We start from the raw sequence: 8,012 nt of genomic DNA on the forward strand, positions 1-8,012 counted from the left end.
TCTTACTTGGCTTGCCGGGTCTTCTCACGCACAGCCCATTTCCAAAGGTCTCGGTCCGTAGTCATCGCCTCGGTGAGGCCCAATGTACGAAGGTCTTGCCTCACCACCTCAGCCCAGGTCTTCCTGGGCCTACCTCTTCCACGGGTTCCCTCAACTGTTAGGGTGTGGCACTTTTTCACGCAGCTATCCTCCTCCATTCTCACCACATGTCCATACCAGCGCAATCGTCTCTCTTGCACGCCACAACTGATGCTTTTGTATCAACATATTTAGATACAGAAAATATCATTCAAATTAATATATCTGAAAATACATGTTAACTCAACATTTTCAAGGTGATCCAAAATTAGTTAAATTCAAAGTGAACTAAGAAAATATTTTCAGTACATGAATGCATATACAAAGAACATTAAGAAGAAATATAATCTAAAAAAAGTTATTTTTGTATTCAACTCTTGGTGACATCATTGGATAACGAAAAAATAACGATGTGAATTTTATGTTATGAAAGTTGGAAACAGAGATTCTATGTCATGACAATTATCTATTTATTGAATATAGAAAACTTTTTTTAGAAAAATTATGCTTATTATATAATATATAAAAAGCAATGATAATTAAGAATTGAAATATTTAAATACCTTCTGAAATTTGTGATAACATTTCATTGTAAAATAGCTATTAAAATTTGATAATATTAATTTAGAAGTAATTATATAATACATTTCTTCAAGGCAAAGATCACATGTAGAATTGCCAATATTGTACAACAGTAACTAATAATGGACCACTTTAACTCATACTTAATGTTCTTATCTTTTAATCCCAAATGCATTTACTAAGATTTTTAGAATTACTTTTTCTTCTATACTTAAATGAATGAGAATGATTATGAAATCTAGATTTCCAAGTTGTAGCAAATGAACCTTTGTGATAATATTTGTAATCCCCTGTTATTACCTTATATGGCTGAGTAATTAGAGCATTGGGTTCACAATCATGAGGTAGTGAGTTTGATTCCTAGACTAGGCTGTGTTCTGTTCTTGAGTAAGACACTTTATTTCACAATTATCCAGTTCACTCATCTATAGAAATGAGTTGTGACGTCACTGGTGCCAAGCTGTATCGGCCTTTGCTTTTCCCTTCGACAACATCGCTGGTGTGGAGAGGGGAGGCTGATATGCATGGGTGACTGCTGGTCTTCCATAAACAGCCTTGCCTGGACTTATGCCTTGGAGGAAAACTTTCTAGGTGCAATCCCATGGTCATCTGTGACTGAAGGGGAACTTTGCTACTTTATGTATTTGGGTATACCGATAATTTTTTTTATTTTGCATGAAAGCATTCAGTGATGTTTGTTAACATTCCTTGTCAAAAAAAATCATCCTTTACCTTTGCATATTCTAAGACAAGTAGATTTTTAAAAAAAATTATTGGTTGAAAAGCAGTTAAAGGTTAACAACAGGAAGGACATCCAACTACAAAACAATGTCTCAATATTATGTATTCATCCAACACATGCTAGCATCAAAAATTGACTAAATTTCTGGCCTTCTACCTAAATTAGATACAGTTATAAAGAACAGAATCATTACAGTCTCAAACTGTAGTAGAATTTTAAGTAGATTTTGCAGATTTTTGAGGCTCTTTTTGTTCAGTGTTCAAATCCTAATGACATTGTCCTTTCAGGGTCAATAAAATAAAGTATTGGGGTCAATATGATTGACACCTTTGTGTTTAAATTAAATACTATTATTATTATTGTTATTATTATTATTATTTATCAAAGCAACGAGCTGGCAGAATCTTTAGCAAGTGAGGCAAAATGCTTAGTCTGTCATTATGTTCAGAGTTCAAATTCCACTAAGGCCAACTTTGCCTTTCATCCTTTCAGGGTTGATAAAATAAGTACCAGTTGAACATTGGGGTTGATATAATTGACTTACCCTACCCCCAAAATTGCTGGCCTTGTGCCAAAATTTAAAAACATTATTATTATTTTTATTCTTATAATTATTATGAAGATAGAAAGCTGGAAGAACTGTTATCATACTGGGCAAAATGTTCAGCAGCATTTCATCCAGCTTTATATTCTGAGTTTAAATTCTACCAAACTCAACTTTGCCTTTAGCCTTTTCAGGGTCGATTAAGTAAGTACTAGTTGAGCACTGGGGTCAATGTAATCGATTTATCCCATTTCCACAAAATTTTAGGTCTTGTGCCTATAACACAAAAAAATTATTATAATGAAAGTAGTGATCTGGCAGAATTGTAAACATGCTGGACAAAATGCTTAGTGACATTTCATCTGTCTTTACATTCTGAGTTCAAATTCTGTCAAGGTTGACTTTGCCTTTAATCCTTTTGGGGTCAATAGAATAAGTACCAAACAAGCACTGAGGTTGATGTAATTGACTAGTCCTCTCCCCTAAAAATTTCAGGCCTTGCATCTATAATAGAAACTATTGTTATTATGTTATGAATAAATGTTTCCATGTACCATGCTTTTTTTTAATTTACAATCTTGTATTATTTACACCAAACACAATAGAACTGTTTCTAACTTAATATTATTTTTATTTTTCAGAAATCAGATTTCCTGTGCAGATGTCAAAATATTCAACTCCTTTTTTTCTCATTACATTTTTTTTTTCTTTTAAATCACAAGATATCATTGTTTCTTTGTTTTATTATTGAGAATATTCCATTTTCTGTTTTAATATTGATTTTTCTAATTTTTTTAAAATCAAAAACTTTATTTTCTTCTGAAGTATTACATAACATTTTTCTTTTATTTCTATTTTGTTGAAAATGCCACTTTAAAAAATTTGTTTAATAATCTAACATTATGTTTCTTGTATCATTAAGAATTATTGTGCAATTTCTTTTATTTCCTATGAATTTGTTCCAGACATAAGGCAGCCCAATTTTTTTAAAGTTACATACTTACTTTGTTGACCATGTACTGTGTTTTGTTGTATGATGCAATACTTGCTTGCTTTGGGAAATAGCATTCTTATTATATTATATATGAAATTATGGAAAAATTTGAACAAAAATATATAAATTAATGCATAACAGTATGTGACTGATATCTCTCTTGTAACTGTCTATTGGGTAACCCTCATGTCCCACTTTGTAACCATCATGTTGCTATTGGATAATTGTCTGTTATATGTCCATCATGTACTGACCTGTCATAAAACTGTTTGTTATATCACCTGTCATATACATGTTTGTCATGTGACTAAGCTGTAAGGTTGGTGTTATGTCATTGTCATGTGACCACTTGTCATGTAATTGTGTGTCATGTGACTTATGCGATCATTTGTGATGTGACTTCCTCATCTACTTGTCCTTTAGTACTCTGTGTATCCCAGGATCAACAGGTAACTGTAGAATTACTATCATGTGATTGTTTGGCATAAAACTCTTTGTCATGAAGCAGTCAAAAGACTATCAATAATATCATTCTTTCCTCAAGTTAATGAAACCTTACTGTTAGAATTCTAACATTATTATTATTATTGTTCAGTAGTTTTATTTTTATAACGTGCTTTCACTTCACTACCGAGCGCAGATTGTACTCACGATTGCAAGATCATGGTTTGAATTACTAGACCATGTGGTGCATTGTGTTCTTGGGCAAAACACTTCATCTCACATTGCTCTGTGTCAGATCAACACCTGATGTGTGGCACACTGTGCACCTATTTAGGTAACATCAATTTGATGGAAGGAGTGAGCTAATTTACAGCACATACATTTGATTACTATAAACAAATCATTTTGTAGGTCGTCCGGCAAAAGCTGAACTAGGACAACAAGCTGGCAGAATCAATAGTATGCTAAACAAAATACTTGGTGGCGTTCCATTCATCTCTATGTTCTGAGTTCAAATCCCGCCAAGGCCAAATTTGCTTTTAATCCTTTGGGGTCGATAAAATAAATACCAGTTGTCCTCTCTGGGGACAATGTAATTGACTTACCCACTCCCCTGGACTTGCTGGCCTTGTGTCAAACTTTGAAATCATTATTATCATTATTATTATTTACATTATTGTTGCTTTGTTTTATAAAAACCGTTCCAAGACTCAGTCAAGTAACAACAAGTTGAATGTTTTACTATGGGTATTATTCATGATTAGCAATGACATTTTGCATGGGAAGGAGAACAGAATCTAGGAACTGAGATTCTGTTAAATTTGTAATATTTCAGTTTTGAAAGAGTTTTAAGAGAATCAGTTATTTTCAAGTTGTTGATGTTTTTCTTAGGATATAGGATGTACCTATGAAAACACTTGATATCTTGGGGCATCTTGATTATTAGCCATACTGTTTTAGTGCACCATTTGATATTGTCCCCAGAGCTCTGATGATCACAGATAGAGTTGCTGTTCTTAGATGCCACATATTTTAGACCTCTATTTCAAAGTTCTTATATTTACTTACCTTTCAAATGTTTTTACAAAAGTGTTGCTGTCTGCTGGGATTGGAATACCTATTAACAGACATGTTTTGTCATTGTGATTTTTTTTACCACAATGTTTGGTCTAGTGGCCTGTATAGCACAATCAGTTTGAATTCTAAAATCCAAAAGAATGGTGATGTCTTTATTTTCTACTAGTTTGGTAGGCTTGTGGTCCCACCAGTTCTTCTCATATGGGAGTCCAGACTTATGGCATATAATCCATTGCAAATACTGGCCAAATCTATCATTGTGATTAATATATTCATTTGAGGCTAATATAAAACAGCCAGAAATAAGGTGGTCCATTGTTTCCCTGGCTGCACCACAAAAGTGGTAGGCAGGATCAGCACCATTTAAAAAATGTTTTCTTGGCAGTTTCAGGTGGACATACATTGATCCTGTGCTGCAGTAATGAAGCCCTCTGTTTTTGATTTAAGTGCAGATGTAACCAACCATTGATGGGTCATATCTGTATCTACATCAGGATCGGTGACAATGGTTTACTTTTCCATGTATTCCACAGCACTGAGAGTCTATTTGATTTGGCTTGTGTTTTTGTCTGTTTTGCTACCACAGTGAGTTCTTCTGTCTCGTCTAGTTGCATTGTAGTCTCGTTGATCTTGAATTCTTGTATTTCTTTGCTTCTTCTCATATTGAATACATATTTTGGAGCTTTCATGTTTGCAAACAAGTTTAAGCATCCAGTCATTAGTGTTCTTTAGATAGGCACCTAACGCTATGGTTGCTGTCCTTAGAGACAGTTGTAGCTGCAGCAGTTCATGCTCTTCATCTTTCATGGGGTGTATAGTCTATCTATATCTGCCTTTGGGTGATGCATGTGGTGGACTGTGATGAGATTGTATATTTTTGTATCAATTTTACTGATTTCACTAATGGATCATTTTATGATAAAGCTGTAGGTCACCACAGATATACTTAAGTTACTGATTGCATCAATCTTGTTTCTTGCATTAAGATTGCTCTAACTCTACAATAATATTCTTTTCATATTTTTCCTCACATTTGTGAATGCTGGATGCTATCCCTTTTACATACAGCTAAATATTTGTAATGTTTTTACTACAATTAAAAGTCATTCCAGTTGTTGATCATCTTTTGTGAAAAGCTTTAGATCATCCATGTAAGGGAGGTGATTGATTTGTCTATTGTACACTCTGTACCCATGTTTTGTCTCATTCAACAGCTTAAGTAGGAGAATGAGAACCATGCAAAAGAGTAGTGGTGATAAAGATTTGTCTTGAAAATGCCTCAATTTATGTTTATGACACTAGTGTTCTTAGTACCTGAATCTGAATTCACTATAAGAGTTGTTTTCCATTACTTCATACTATTCATCATCATCATCATCATCATCATCGTTTAACGTCCGCTTTCCATGCTAGCATGGGTTGGACGATTTGACTAAGGACTGGTGAAACCAGATGGCTACACCAGGCTCCAATCTGATTTGGCAGAGTTTCTTCGGCTGGATGCCCTTCCTAATGCCAACCACTCCAAGAGTGTAGTGGGTGCTTTATTATTATTATTATTATTATTATTATTATTATTATTGTTATTATTATCATTATTATTGCAGTGGGCTGGCAGAATTGTTAGCATGTCAGGCAAAATTTGAAACCATTATTATTGTTATTTTTGTTATCATCATTGGCTTGGTAAAGTGTCTTTTATAATAGCCTCAGGTTGACACAAGCTTGTGGACAAAAAGTGAGCAAATGTGAAAGTCCATCAAATGGACTGTACTTGAAATTCAATGATCTTATCTCACCATAACATTGTATCACACAGATTCTGCATGAGAATTACATTAAGTTTACAAAGATTTGTCAAATACTCAGCCGCTTACATGTTAATTTACTAAGTAGTTCGTTTAATTACTTGAATGACTACAATACCTCTCATTGAAATATGTGAGGGATCCATCGTTTATAAGATTGTCATCATACTTCCAAAGGGAATAAAATATGTATTTATATGTTATATATTGGTGTCATTCATAAAATTAACCTTGTGCCTTAGAAAGCCAGTATTATTGTTGTTGTTATAATTGTTGTTTATATTATTACTATTACCATCATAATTTATTTTGTCAATTTTCCTTCTTACAGGACTTCGATGACTACATTCCTAACTACCCCAATAAGTCAGCTTTGGTCAAAGCACAAGTGTCCACTGCCTGAACATCAAGACTATTCCAGCCTCAGCAGCTTCTCTTTATTATTTACCAGTTCTACTATATTTTACTGTTTTTTCTTTTCTTTTACTTGAGCCAAGAGCAAGATTTTCAGATTCTCATTGTGATTGCCGTTAGTTTCAACCTTATTTGGAAATTCACTTTTCATTGAGAAGCTTGTAAATTTGAATTTCTTTCCTTCTTTATTTGTGTATTTCATTATTATTACCATTTTATTTTATTCCATTTGGTTCAATTAAAGCTAATATGAGCTTTCACTTACTCAGAAAAAAAAATTGAAAGAAATGTGAGAACTTTTGGTTATCATAAAAATGTCCTTGTCTTTCATATTCCATTTGAGTATTGTTGCTTCTGAAAAATGTATGTTAATTCTTGTTATTAAAACACACTGGATTCTATTTGAAAAGAAAATACACTGGGATCTAGCTGGTAAAGATTTTGGTTTCTAGTTAAGTATTTTTAAATTCTAAATTCTTGTTAACAAAATATACTGGATTCTAATTAACAAAATATATGGGATGTTATACTGTTAATAGCTGATTTACAATGCTCAAAATAAAATACACCAACCTTTACTAATGACATAATATCTAGTTAATAAAACATGTTGGTGCTTTGTTGTAGAAACTCATGTTTGCTTGTTATTAAAATACACTGTTTCTTTGTGATGAAATTAGTCTTGTTTTTACTGGTCAAATGATACCAGTTGTTAGTGGTTTGAACATCAACAGATCCTAGTGGTCAAATTACATTAGTTTTTAAATGTCAAACCACCAATGTTCCTAATGTTCAAACCACAATAGTTCCTATTGGTCAAAGCATATCAGATCCTAATGTCCAAATCATAGCAGATATTGATGATCAAAACAAGTTTTTATTGGTTAAAATATTCTTGCTTCTCCTCGCCAAATTCTTAGTGGTCAACCACTACAGTTTCTCATGTTTAAATTTACCTGGTTCTTACTGGTTAAAGTTACACCAGTTTCTAGATGTCAAATTTTTCCAGCTCCTTAATATGTTAAAACTGTACAATTGTATCATTTGTTTTGTTTTGCATTTAATATTTTGCTTAAGCTCTGTTACTGTGTTTTATATATATATGTATATATATATATATATATACACACACCCACACACATACACACACACACACATAAACACATTGTTCAATATTTTTTTCATATTTTCTCAATCATTCCACTATTTTGGGGGATTGACTCAGTAATCTGATAAAATCCTGTGATTATTGAAGAATATTGAAAATAAAATTTAGCATCTTGATATCAGTTTTCTTTGTCATTAATTTTTTTATTTTTATTTAAAATA

The 8,012-nt window shown here is 32.7% G+C and overlaps 1 protein-coding gene across 6 annotated transcripts in view; it reads left to right on the top strand.

The window, feature by feature from the left end:
* Window positions 1-7,967, top strand: part of LOC106875810 (rabphilin-3A) — a 285,702-nt gene extending 277,735 nt beyond the window's left edge. For all 6 annotated transcript variants that reach the window (XM_052970468.1, XM_052970476.1, XM_052970487.1 and 3 more), the window contains one exon: window positions 6,601-7,967. The gene's annotated coding sequence lies outside the window, so the exon portion shown is untranslated. The remainder of the gene's footprint in view (window positions 1-6,600) is intronic.
* Window positions 7,968-8,012: the final 45 nt, after the last annotated feature.

This window comes from Octopus bimaculoides, chromosome 1, assembly GCF_001194135.2.
Source record: "Octopus bimaculoides isolate UCB-OBI-ISO-001 chromosome 1, ASM119413v2, whole genome shotgun sequence".
In the NCBI taxonomy this organism is placed as follows: Eukaryota; Metazoa; Mollusca; class Cephalopoda; order Octopoda; family Octopodidae; genus Octopus; species Octopus bimaculoides.